This window comes from Cardiocondyla obscurior, linkage group LG01 (genome assembly GCF_019399895.1).
Source record: "Cardiocondyla obscurior isolate alpha-2009 linkage group LG01, Cobs3.1, whole genome shotgun sequence".
NCBI classification, from domain to species: Eukaryota; Metazoa; Arthropoda; class Insecta; order Hymenoptera; family Formicidae; genus Cardiocondyla; species Cardiocondyla obscurior.
Window position 1 is genome coordinate 12253697 of NC_091864.1, and position 12653 is coordinate 12266349.

Sequence of the window (12653 nt, forward strand, 5' to 3'; positions counted from 1 at the left end):
TCCCCGTACGCGGAACTATAACGAGCTACCTTGCTGCATGAGAAAGCCGAGAAGTCGAAGCTCGTGGAAAGGGAGACATCGGACAGACGGTCGTGGAGCGAGAATAATAATTCCGTCAACCGCGCTCGTTCCACTCGCTCCCTCAACGTGACTTCGCACCTTCTTCGTGTCTCATAATTCGTGCTTCGTCTCGTATCGCTCCTGCTCGAAGAAACGTTTTCTTTCCTGCGGTAAATCAAAAATACTCTCGGAAACGTAATTCGTTCGAATTTGTACCGACCTCTCTTTCTCTCTAGCTTGTTCTTTTTTTTTGCGCTCGATTTTAAACGCGCTAAAAATTACCCGCGAGTTATTTTTCTCGCATTAGAGAATATTAGGTCGAGATATATAAATTGTGGTGAACTTGCCAGGCATATTTCTGCGGCACGCGAGTTAACAAACCGTACACGATATGCATTCCGAAGACGCGTGCGTGCGGTTCGCCATCGCGCGCAATGCAACTCTCTTTTTCTTTCTACCTCGCGTTACTAACGCTACTATTTATACGTACGATCGGGCTAATTCGTTTTACCCCGCGTTCACTTCTGATCGCGGAGAAGCGGCCGCGGGCAACGGTAGAGAATATTTAAGGTGTTTCCAATCAGTGACAGCTGAGGCGCGAGAGGTCGAGCTCGACAGCGGCAGATAACGTTCTATCTCGCGCTCGGATCTACCAACACGTATTAATTAGCCAGATAATCCGCGGTAAATAACGATCTGTCCGCGCAGAAGGGAGCAAACAAACGTGGGCGAAGATAACGATCTCGCGATGAAGGGACGACACGCTTAGAAACGAACCTACGGGAGCAATATCCATCCGAGATAGTCCTCCGCCAGACTTTTAAGCTCGTCATGTCGCATAAAATTGTACTCACGTCGTTCTCTCAAAGAGGAACAATCGACAGAACCAATAATCGGCGGCATTAATTCCGCGGCGCGCGAGATAAATTCGTACGGGGCGCGTTCGCAGTCGAAAGGGATCTCCGCTCCCTTACGGGGCATCATAAAGATTTATATTTAGAAAAACGTGACGCGACAAAGACCCTTGCTCTTTTAACGTGTCCTGGATAAATCTTCAGATATGTGCCGTGTCGCGATCGCGTACTTGCGGTCACTTAGCATTAAATTATAAAAATAAATCAATGAATCATCGTAGGTAGGAGGGAAAGGTAAGGAGAATTATAGCGGTCGCACGGGAAATGAACGAGACCCCGACGCAACGAGTTATCTCGCGGTGCGCACGTGGTTCATTAACGACACCGTCGATTAAGCTCCACGAGCGAAGGCTCGTTTAGCCGCGCGACGACAAGTCGGGGAAAAGTATGCGACGTGAGCGAAAGTATCAACGATCCGATATATCAGAAGGAATAAAAGGAATCGAGATGCGCGCGGGATACGAAACGACGCCGCGGTATCTTTCGCAAACGGCGAGTATAAATTAACGCGGCCGGCCGCGAGCGAGTTTCATTAATTCGGCTGGATAATAATAGGTATACGTGAGGTCTGCGCCGTGGAGTTCGTTACGATTAGGCGAGTCATCGTGGCTTTCTATAAATAACGAACGGAGACAGACATCGCCAAGGGGAGAGAGGGAGGTTAAAGGGAGACGCGAGGGTGGAGAAGGAGAGAAAAAAAGGAGAGAATATCGTAAAAGAAAAAGAAGCGGCTAGTAATCTCGGTTGTTTCACCACCATCGCCGCTCATGGTGTCTCGGGTGTCTTCTCGAGGGAAACGAAAAGGTGGTCGACGTTCGAGCAACACATGTCCCGAATGTGTTCCGAACACGGTGGCACGAAGGGGACGAAAGAAAAATAAGGGCGGCCTGCAGAGACGACGGCCGTGAAACGTTCGAAATTACCTGCGAGGTGACTATTCACACGATTGCTCCGATATGAGGGCGCGTATCCGTGACATTCGTTCGTTTAGGATTCGACATTTTAAACCACTCTTTCCTGTCTACCTTTGATTTTATCTACAGACTCCTTGCTAGTTCCAAGTGCTTGAGGAAATTTCCGTGCGCAAAGTTGTACTTCTCAACAAGTACATATATATGGATCGGCATTTCAGAAAAACAAAGTCGCCGTTTGCAGTGCATCTTGGAATGGCGCGAAAACTTCATCGCGCGCACGTGTGCGTACGAGTGGCGCACGCACGCTGCGACGCAACGATGAAGCGCGCGAGCGAGCGCCGGCGGGAGGATAGAACACGAGAGAAGAGGAGAAGAGAGGAGAGGAAAGAAGAGAGAAGCGAGAGAGAGGAGAAGAGGACGCGCAGAGGAGAAACCACGGCGTTAGAAAGGGAGCGAGAGAGTAGGTGCCGTCAGAATGTAGTGGGGTTCAGAGTTTTGCCGACGATCTCGGCACTCGGCGGCATCCGTAGTGGGGACGGCTAACCTACGAGGGGTTGCGGAGGGAACAAGCGTGGACGAGCGGTTATTTCAAGCGACGGCTCTTCTGGCACTTCGCCCCGAGCTTTCCTCGTGCACATCCTCCTCTCGGAGTAGTGCGACTACGAGCAGTAGCGCGTATCGTCAGTGTCGCGACGTCGCAGCCTCAACGAGACCAAAAGGAAAAAAGAGAGAAGCCGTCGGTCAAATAGTCACCGTGCTCGTTGAAAAAAAAAAAAAACGTCGGATTGATTTTGCCGCGTTTGACCGAACGCAACCGCGATTCCGGTGATACACGCGGTGACCGAGGAAACCTTCGAAGGTGACAGACACGGTGTCAGTGAATGGATAGACCCTTTTGTGTTCAGGTGATTGAAAAAGCCACGGGACGCGAAAAATAGTGAATGAGAAGAGAATTTTCGGAGAGACCGATTCGGGTAAACCGAAGGATGAAACGCGCGTGGAAAAGAGGAGCAAAGGAGAATCTTCTGTAACGACGACGCGCCGCCGTCCGACGCGTCGGCCTGAAATAACAGCAGGAATGCGTGCACAGTGAATCAGCTCTCGTTCGTTTCGCAGCGGCAGTGACTTTAGCACACGCACGCCTTCGCTTTACTTCCCCTCGTCTCTACAACCCTTTCTCGGTGTATCATCGGTGCATTGCTCGCGATTGGCGCCGGTGCTCAGGGTGAGAAGGAGATAACCAGGGGTTCCTGAGAAGCGGACTGAGAAAAGCCAGAAGCGCCAGAAGCATCGCGGAGGCGGGACCCGAACCGTAAGGGGGCTGTCGAACAAGTTTTCTTGGAAAAGACATCGCAAGCGTCGCAATCAAGTGAGTACATAGCCTGTTTCGTACTTATATATATATAAAAAAAAAAAAAAAAAAAAACTTACAGATAATGAGCCAAATGTGGAGGTCGTCATAATTCGCAAAGTCGAATAGTACGATTTTCACGTTCAAATATTCGCCGCAGAAAATTCATATATTGCGCAAAAGACTCGATTCTGAATTTAATTACTTAATTGACAAAAAATTTTTGTGATTCTTTAATATTTGTTGTTCTTAGAAGAAGAATATGAATTAAAATAATAAAATTAATTATAGAGTGGGCACAATTTATTATAGTTTTTCAAAAAAACAAGCTACGTTTTTGAACAGATAAATAATCGGCGCGCGGATTAATACCGAACAAAAAAAAAAAAAAATTGCGGCAAAATATTTTTAGACTATCGCAACGAGATGACAGCAATAATAAACGTAATCGATTAAAGGACGACAACGCGTATAAACATGTAGGACTGGTGGCTACGTTGCGGAAATGCGCGTAGCGAAAATGCATACGCATCATCGGAAGTAGCGCGGGATCGGGACCGATGACACGCGCGATGTAGCGATAAACTACGAGGTTCTGCTCGCGCGTATGCACGCGAGCGGGAAGACATCGTTCGAGAATGCAACTTTAATTGGTATTGCCTCGTTGGCCGATTAGAGCAGACTCGTGCCATTTATTTCCCGATGCGTTCGATTACGTTTCGCGAGCGCGCGCGAACCGAACGCCGATCTTCGATGGAAAATTTCCATCCCGATGGAGCATTCCCTTCCCGATAATACCGAGCAGCGGACGTATAAAATGTATTTTAAATCCCGTACAAACATATCGTTTTCCCAATAACGTTAAATGGCAAATGTAGTAAGAACACCTTAAATACGGGCCGCAGACGTACGCAAACCGCGATGTAATGAAATCGTCAAAGATAAAAATCTCTGATATAATTAAACAACTCTGCAAATCTCAACCTTGAAGATAAAACGAGATTCGATCATTTCGTTCCTTTTCATCTTGTTCATTATTGTAAGGCTCATCTTCGTGCCGCTATTGATAATGAACGAGCGCGAGAGTAATGATTAAGAAACGCAAGGTGATCGGTTAATTGACTAGCCGGCTAATTAATTTGGAGCGAAAAATAGATCCGATACAGCTGACAACTTCTTCTCGCGACTATCGCCGTGTTTCGAAGGTGCGGCTAGATCGTACAGGTAACGTACGAGATATAAGCGACTTTACCCCATATCTCTCTCTAAAGAACACAGTTATTAATTCGATGCATTTCCATCGTCGATGCAAGGCAAAGTTTACCCCCTACGCGTCTCTCTCGGCCAGACCAGGCGGCTTATTTAGCAGGCGGGTGAGCGGGGAGGTAATTTATTCCGGCTTTACTTAATCTCCTTCCTCGCGTCTCGACAGCTCTCGGCCGAGTCTTCTTTAATCCAAATTCCAGATCGAGAAAGGAAACGCGCGCCGCCCGCGCGCGCGAGTGACAAAGAGAGGAAAGAGTGAGATCTAGAAACGTGCGCGTCCCACACGGTGAATCAGATTATCGTCGGGAGTAAATCGCTCGCGACTCCGCGATCATTTGCCGCCCTAACGTTTCTCAGCCACAAGCGCGACAAATATTTCGTAGAGTAACGGCGGCGTTCCGAAACGCTCAATTTCATTGTCGGTCTCGACTAACAATGAGTTGGCGCCGCCGAAAATCGAAACGCTCGGATTTCGGATACTTTCCCTGCCTCCCGTTCTCGACTGTGCCTCTCGGCGCAAAAATAATCGTCAGTTTTAACGCGGGCGCTTTTTTTTTTTTCTCCCCCAGTTATAAACCGGCAACGCGCGGACTGGATGGACTGGAAGTGCCGCGAGAGATTGTCTTGAGCGAATCATAAAGCGAGTAACAGTGTTCGCTTCCGGTGTTTACACGAGCAAAATGCCGCGAGCGAGCAGGTCCCGTGCGAACGATAATATACACGCTCTAGATGAATTACACGCGGGTTTCTTTGCCTCCTGTATTGTCCGCGATCGCGTGGCTCGCATGAGTCTTTCTTACATCCGGTGATATTCCAGACTGTCTCTTACGAAACAGCTGATTAATATTTCGTCCCGAGCCGAGACACCGACAATCCGTTTCGCCGAACTAAATAATAATTAAGATCGATTTCACGCAATCGCTGGATATGGAAATTGGCCTTTAACTCATTAAATAAATTTATACAATTTTTTTGAAACGCTATCGATTAAGTTCTTAAATTCTCAATTAAATATCCTTTAACTGCAGAATGGATTCAAAAGTATGCTCCTAGGGTTTACTTAAATATTTATTAAGTTAAGTAAATGTGATTTAGGCGCTATTCGCATGCAAATATCAGATTGACATTCTCTCAGACGTCTTCAGACGGCGATGTATGTCTCGCGCGCTGCCTCTTTCGGCCCTTCGTCCTTTCGAGTCAATCCCGTCCGCGATTTGTGCAGGGACGCGTCAAAGTATCCGCAAAGGATTTATTTCATGAATACGAAACGAGAAAAGGGGGACGAAAAAATCGAAGAAATGTCGGACAGAGAGAGAGAAAGAGAAAGGACAACGGGTGGACGGTCAAGGTAGGAGGTAAGATTGAAGTTGCGAGTAAACTCATAAGAAGTGAGCTGCGATTTATTTGACGCGTCGCGCCGACCGCGGGCGAGGAGCTAGAGTGGTTTATTTTATAAGACCAGATTGCTGGCCTCGCTCCGCCGGAATAGAATAATGAACGTTTCTCTCCATCCTTCGTAGTACAACCACCTCCTTCTCTTCCTCCGCCGTCCAACGGAATCCTCCCCCTCGCTCTTTACCTTCCTCACGAAAGTCGAGTGTCGTTCAAGAACGCTCTCCGTTGGATCACGTAATGACGGCTCCCTTTCTAGACGAGCGAAATTAAAGCGCAACCTTCTTTTTTTTTTTTTTTTCGTCAAGCGTAACGCACCGGGAAAGAATACTCGTCAAGTTTATACGATTCGGTTACCTCGTTTTTGCGCAATACGGATGATTATCGCGCGATTTATAAATCTTTGTGTTCGAATGTACTCGATTGGGAGACTAATTCAGGACGCGGAGGACAAGATTGTCCTCCAGCCGGTTTCCTCCTCGCAATCGTCGCATCTTATTGATCGTTGCGCCTGCGTCGCTCGATCGCGCGATCGAATCAACGATAATGTCCATTAAAAAACGAGTTACATAGTTAATCCTTGGCGTACAGAACGTAACGCTAAATCGCTCGATAATGAGACGGTACCCAATTACAAGGGGAATTTCAAATAAGAACTTACCGGTCGGTGGAGCGACGACCCTTTGGCGTCGTGAGATCGACGAAGCACGAGGAACAAGATTTCCGACAGTCCACTTCGTTGAGCTCCGAATAGTGTCAATCTCACATCTGGATGTGGCACTTTTCTTTTCTTGTTCTGCATCGTCGGTAGAGTCTGAAAGCAAAAAGTACGATTAAATCAAAATTATTGAACAATATAACAAAGTGTAATAAAATTTATTTATTATCATTAATGATATGTTAAATTCTTTACGCTAAAAAGTTGAAAAAAAAAAATGTAGTAAACATCGAAGCGCAAAGAGGAAAATTCTACATGCATAACTGCACGTGTCGATATGTATAAATGTTATAATTTTTTTTTTAATAATAAACTTCTTTAAGTCTTTTACGAGCACCTCGACGTTACGAGACTTGCCGTAGCTACTGGCGTTCTCGCGAAGTTTATTAATAACCGCTAGACACGCGCGCGTATACGTATTTATATATTTACGAAAACAGGTATTGCCTTCGAAATGGATTCCGAGAAGAAAAACTCTGCCTACGCGAGGCTTCACGCCGATTAAACAGCGCGGCGGATGCTGCGCGCTACAAAGTTTTTGCAATAAAATATCTCGGACGCGGCGAGCGTTAAAGTGGCATGTGCAATGAGTATAAATCATGCGCTGGCCTTTGTCAAACGTAGGCCATCGGTGTCACTACATCAAGTATCGTGGTATTGCGAAAACCTTCTATTAACGGGAACGAAGCAGGATCGAGCTTGCTTGCCGTCTATGCGGAATTACGATGGTAAATCGTATACGCCAACTCATTAAAAATCGCCTTCGTTAGCCTCGAAACTCCGGAGGAATCCAATTTTTTTTTTTTTTCGTTACTTTGCAAAGAAACAAACATATATATATATACATATTTAATTATAAATATAAGAACACACGCATATATTTATCACCTGATATCTCAAATGTAAAAGGTAGGTTGAATTTCTCACGGCAAAATTTTCTTCGCAACGAATCCGAAACGATAGCGCGCTCGGCACGGAATTAGCATCGAAATATCCGCTTAGCAGCCGAACCTTAGCGAATATTATCCCCAAGCGCGTTCGTTTCGGTCGAATTTAAGCGACTACGAAAATCGAATTGTCAGAAGCGGCGCGTAAATTCGTCACATTCTCTCGCGGTTACCCCCTTCAACCGATTGCTAATATTTTTAAAGCCGCGGCGCCGCCTCGCAATCGGCCGCGCGATTGTCCCCACGTTTGCATACATTTCCGCCTTCGGTGATCGTGTAACATTTCACACTTTCAGCCCACGCTTACTTCTAGCCAATCGTTTTTGGTGACACGCACCGGATATCAGAGGGTCACTTGTAAAACAATTTGTAAAGCAATTTTTTTTAAACGTTACGGTAAAAGCAAGAGTAAATGACGCATACAAAACGCACGGCTTCGTAAGTTTAGTTGTAATAACATTTCAAATAAGGTTTCAAATATAGATAGGAAAATATACGTATTTAGAACTTGATTATAATTTTGTAATTACGATTCAGCGTGGAATAATAACAAAACGATTTTAACAGAAGCGCCTTGTTACATGTTGTAACTTAGATATATGTATATTGCTGATAAGTTTTGCGATAATTTCATAATTACATACAAATCAATATTTATGACAAATAGCTGACGGAAAGTATAGACACAACAGACTGCAACGTACATATGCATTGCATTACTGATTTATCAGTTGGAATCTGAATTTACTAATTGCCATACTCGCCGCATATAATATTTCCTGTAAGACAAAATGAACGAGGACTTTATTTGCAGTAACGGATAATACATCGCGTAACGGCGTAAAAAAAAAAAAAAAAAAAAAAAAAAAAAGAATAAACTGGGCAGAAACATAATGAGCTCTCCTCGCAAAAGAAACGAAAATAAGTAGGAAGAATTTTAATAGAAATACACACGAATCGGCCGGATACTTATTAATACTTGTGCTAATTAAATTAATTAATTTTGCAGAAGGCGATGATAAAAAGGGATTATTTCGCGAGATCAAAGATAGAAACAAATAATGATTATTCCACACGAAACCGCAAGTGCATATAAAATATGTTACACCCCGCCGGATACAGCGAAGTCTCGTGCGAAGTACGGTTGGGTTAATCCGATATTGGGAGTTGCGCTTTTTCGCGTGTCGGCAGGTAGTTGCTCGGCGCGGAGATGCCTTGCTTCCCCGCCTCATATCGCGGAGAACGATAGAAGGCAGAAGACGAGAAGCGTGCAAGGGCACCGCTAACGAGACGGGGATTATACACGAGACCGGGCGAAGAAACTGTTACGACGTAACAGGTTATTTGTTCAACGCGGTTACATCGCTGCCGGGCCGCTCGGTGGTTGAGAGAACGAAACGCGGGGGAGAAATGGAAAGGAGAGCTCCTCTCGATACTTTTCATCGACAGGTGGATCCTGTCGGGTTTTACAGCGCCGGCTGTGCGCGAGACGCGTGCCACGGTGACGATTCGACGATAGCCGCCGCCCTTTCCTTCTTCCTTCTGCTCACTCGTGCTCCGGCCTAACCACCGTTCAAACGCTCCCCCGAATACTTTGGCCCAAATGGCACCGAATGCTCGTGTTGAACCAGCGAAACCGCGACAAAAATGCCGAACGACCGGCGGTGCGTGTCGCCCGCGTAACCGCCTGCAGCTGATCGCGCGACCGCGGGTGGATTCTCGCGTAGAATAAATCGCAAAATTCTGCCCCTTGGGTTTCGCGACGATCACATTTGCCGCGCGCTTCACGATTTATCGCCGTTAATTCGTTCAGAGAAATAAGCCGGGGTCCAGAGACCAGCGATATTTCTTCGTCGCGTTTGCTTAACGAGCGAACGTCGTAAAATCTATTGTAGCCGTTATTCAGAGGACATTTATCGCGGATGCGCGATAAATCGTGGAACCTTTGTCAGCGCGCGACGGTGGTGGCGAACGGGGAGGGAGATAGGCCTTATGCACCTACTTCACGGGGGCTGATAATGCGAGTCCCTAATAGGTTGACCACATAATAATACCGGCCGCGCGGCTGCGGAGTGCCGCGATTAAGAGAGCGGACGGCTCCTCTCCGGTCCCACGTCCCGTTTTCTTCGAGCCTTAAGTGGTCGCGTGAAAAAGAGCTAGGTATGGCATTTGGGATATCAGGCGTGAGCATAAGAAGATCGAAATTTCGCTGGAAGCCGAGATAAAAGAACGAAGAAAAAAAACATTTCAAGAGGCGTTCCAAAGTAATAAAATATGGAACGGATGGAATAATTTGCGTAATTACATTAATTTGCGCGGATACTATTGGCAAAAGTCTATTCGTCAATTCAATTTGTATAATTTACTTTTAAAAACTACGTCGTGATATTTGTAAATGTAACGAATCGGTCGCGAGGAACGTCGTCAAACGTCATTATAACGAGAGCGCAATTCCGAAGGTTCCAACGAATCTCAAGGAAAAGAAAGGGGCTCATCAATCTCTGGACCTCGTTGCGCTTGTTCCGCCAATTATGTTACGACAATGCGACGTGGTTCGCGGACAGTAAACAAAAGGGGTCTGCACCGACTTCTCTGCTTCCTAGAATGCATCACGAAGAGAACGCTAGAGTCGAGAAGAAGACATCTGCGAGCACGACGTCGAATTCCCGGTGGTCTAAATGTTCGAAAATGTTTATTTTCAAAATTTTATTATGGGTACACGTATCTTTATGGGATTGCCGAGTCATAAGTCTTAGAAATTATAATTAAGTTTTTCTAGACGTGCATTAAAAAAAAACGTAAAAAAAAAAAAAAATTAAGTATGAAAGGTTTATGCGCACATTCTTATATCGAGATGCGTTAGGTGACGAGCATTATGATTGTAAAAATAAATAACGCTCACATAAAATTAATATAATAAACAGTAATAACAGTGATAGAAAGATCGAGCTAATTTATCAGCGATTAAGGTACTAATTTATGCGATAAAACCGATTTGCTTGCGGAAGCAATGTGATCCGCCCCTACGTACACAATGTTTTCTGTACGTGATAAGGCGCGTGACGCGGTCGTTAATCATCATTACGAGGCGTAATGATCGCCGGTGGAAGTCGTTGCCACAAAATAACGAGACCGTTCTGCTTCGGGGTACGTACGCTCCCTAATCTCGATTGGCCATCGAATAACACGGCACGACTACCAGATTTTTCTTCCTAAACGAGGATCCCCGTGTCCACGGGCTTAGCAACGTGAGATTTTATCTGTGGCAAGCCTAGGCCAGAGAGGGTCCTGGGTCGTGTCACGAACGCATTATGTTTCTTCTCTTCGGTGTGGTATGCGCGACTATTATCCACCATCGCGATCGATGGATCGACGACGCGATCGACGCGGGCCTGTACGGCAGTCGTCTAAACGGCAATTAACAATCGTGTATCTGTTCCAGGAATCTCTTAACGAAACGCGCGCATTAATCACTTCGGAGATGATCGTTTAAAAAGCATTTTACTATAATCCCGGTAATCCGTTAACAGTTTGATTCCTCCCTTCTCACGTCGTCGCGATATTATTGCGAGCGCGTCTTTTATATGCAAATTGTGGAGGTTACAATGTGAATGCCGCCGCCAAGAGGCCTGATTAAGGCCGGTAAGCGCAACGCTTCTTTTTGCAATTCGGCGATATCCATCAAACGGAAATTACAGCTTTATATGCGGCAACGGGCGCGGAAATAAAGCAGAAAAACCGACATCCTCGCGCGCTCGAGGTGTTGTTCGACTTCGCGTACCAAACGAACGCGCAATCTTTTCTAATTATCTCGTTCCACGAGCGGGGATTGTGAATCGTAATCGGATGTATGCTAATGGATACGGGGGAAACGTAACGATGCTAACCGCGTTTTTATGTCGCTGTCGTGTACCCCTCGGGCATCGATGAGCTTTCGCGTGCGCAGGTGTGCGTACAGGCGTGATATACAAACAGATGCCTCACGGCGAAGGCGACGATGTCACCCCGGGTGAAATCGCCAGCCACCGGCGGTACATCGTGAGACGTGCATCGCGTTCATCTGTATTAATGACAGCTAGAAAATTTCTTAATTATCGCGTTGTAACGAGGTACGCGCCGAGAGATATCTGCTGAGAAGCAGAGAGAGGAAAACCCTCCGGAACATTTTACTTTTCGCGTGCTTTATAAATCAATTCGACGAATGTAAACGTCCAATGCTTGCAAAAAAAAAAAAAGAAAAAAATTCTCCAGATAGTTATCCCGCGCAAATTTGTCGCGACTTTGCTGCTCGCGGGAATCTAACGCGTGATAAGGAAACGAACGTTTGCTCAACGCGACTGATTTTCATTTACTTCGCGCGGCGTGTCGCGAGAGCTCCGACGTTCCTCGTTGCATCGCGTGACTACCGAATCTCGCGCGTGTACCCGGTTTATCTCGACGTATCACCGGGTCGTTTTGCAGCCAGCACAATGGATCCTCGTGCGCACGGCGCGTGCATTTATTCATTCAAGAGGGAAAACCAGTTTTCGCCGCGGTGGGTCCCGCTTACAACTCTCGCCGCGGCGAATCGCGGCGTGAGATAAATAAGGCCTCGTTACGAAAACGGCAACCTGTCCCCGTTCACGTGCAAACCGTGTCGGAATTTCAGCCGATTTTCGTCTCGATCGGAATAAAAATAGTTCGAGTAAGTCGGACGTGCGATATAAGCTTATCTCTTTTCCGTTTAACGCGAGGGATCGTCGGCAGTGACCAAGCGCTAATTATTCTTCCCTAAACTTTATCACCGCGAGTGTCAAGCGCCGTTTTTGAGAACTATGTATGTATGTATGTATGTATGGTACATTGATTTACGCAATAATAATAATTCCAACACCACGAAGCAACGACGCCGTAATACGGTCAATCTCGTGTCCGCCTTGACACCACTAACGTTTGACAAAAATAACTCGCGACGGTCCATAATTAAACGAGAGTGTATTCCCCGACCTTCGACGATATGCGTCGAATTGATTCGCGATCTGTATTAGCATGTAAGACAGCCGACCATTGGAGTAACATAACGTGCGATAACGAAGAAAAAAAAAAAAGAAC

At 46.1% G+C, this 12653-nt stretch overlaps 1 protein-coding gene across 5 annotated transcripts in view; it reads right to left on the bottom strand.

The window, feature by feature from the left end:
• The window catches only part of Ets96b (Ets96B), a 72700-nt gene that overhangs the window by 54953 nt on the left and 5094 nt on the right, over positions 1-12653 (bottom strand). For 3 of the 5 annotated variants that reach the window (XM_070660047.1, XM_070660025.1, XM_070660046.1), the window contains exon 1: positions 6559-8055. The gene's annotated coding sequence lies outside the window, so the exon portion shown is untranslated. Of the gene's footprint in view, positions 1-6558; positions 8056-12653 lie in introns of those variants that run through there. The other 2 variants (XM_070660032.1, XM_070660041.1) reach the window with 1 other exon arrangement.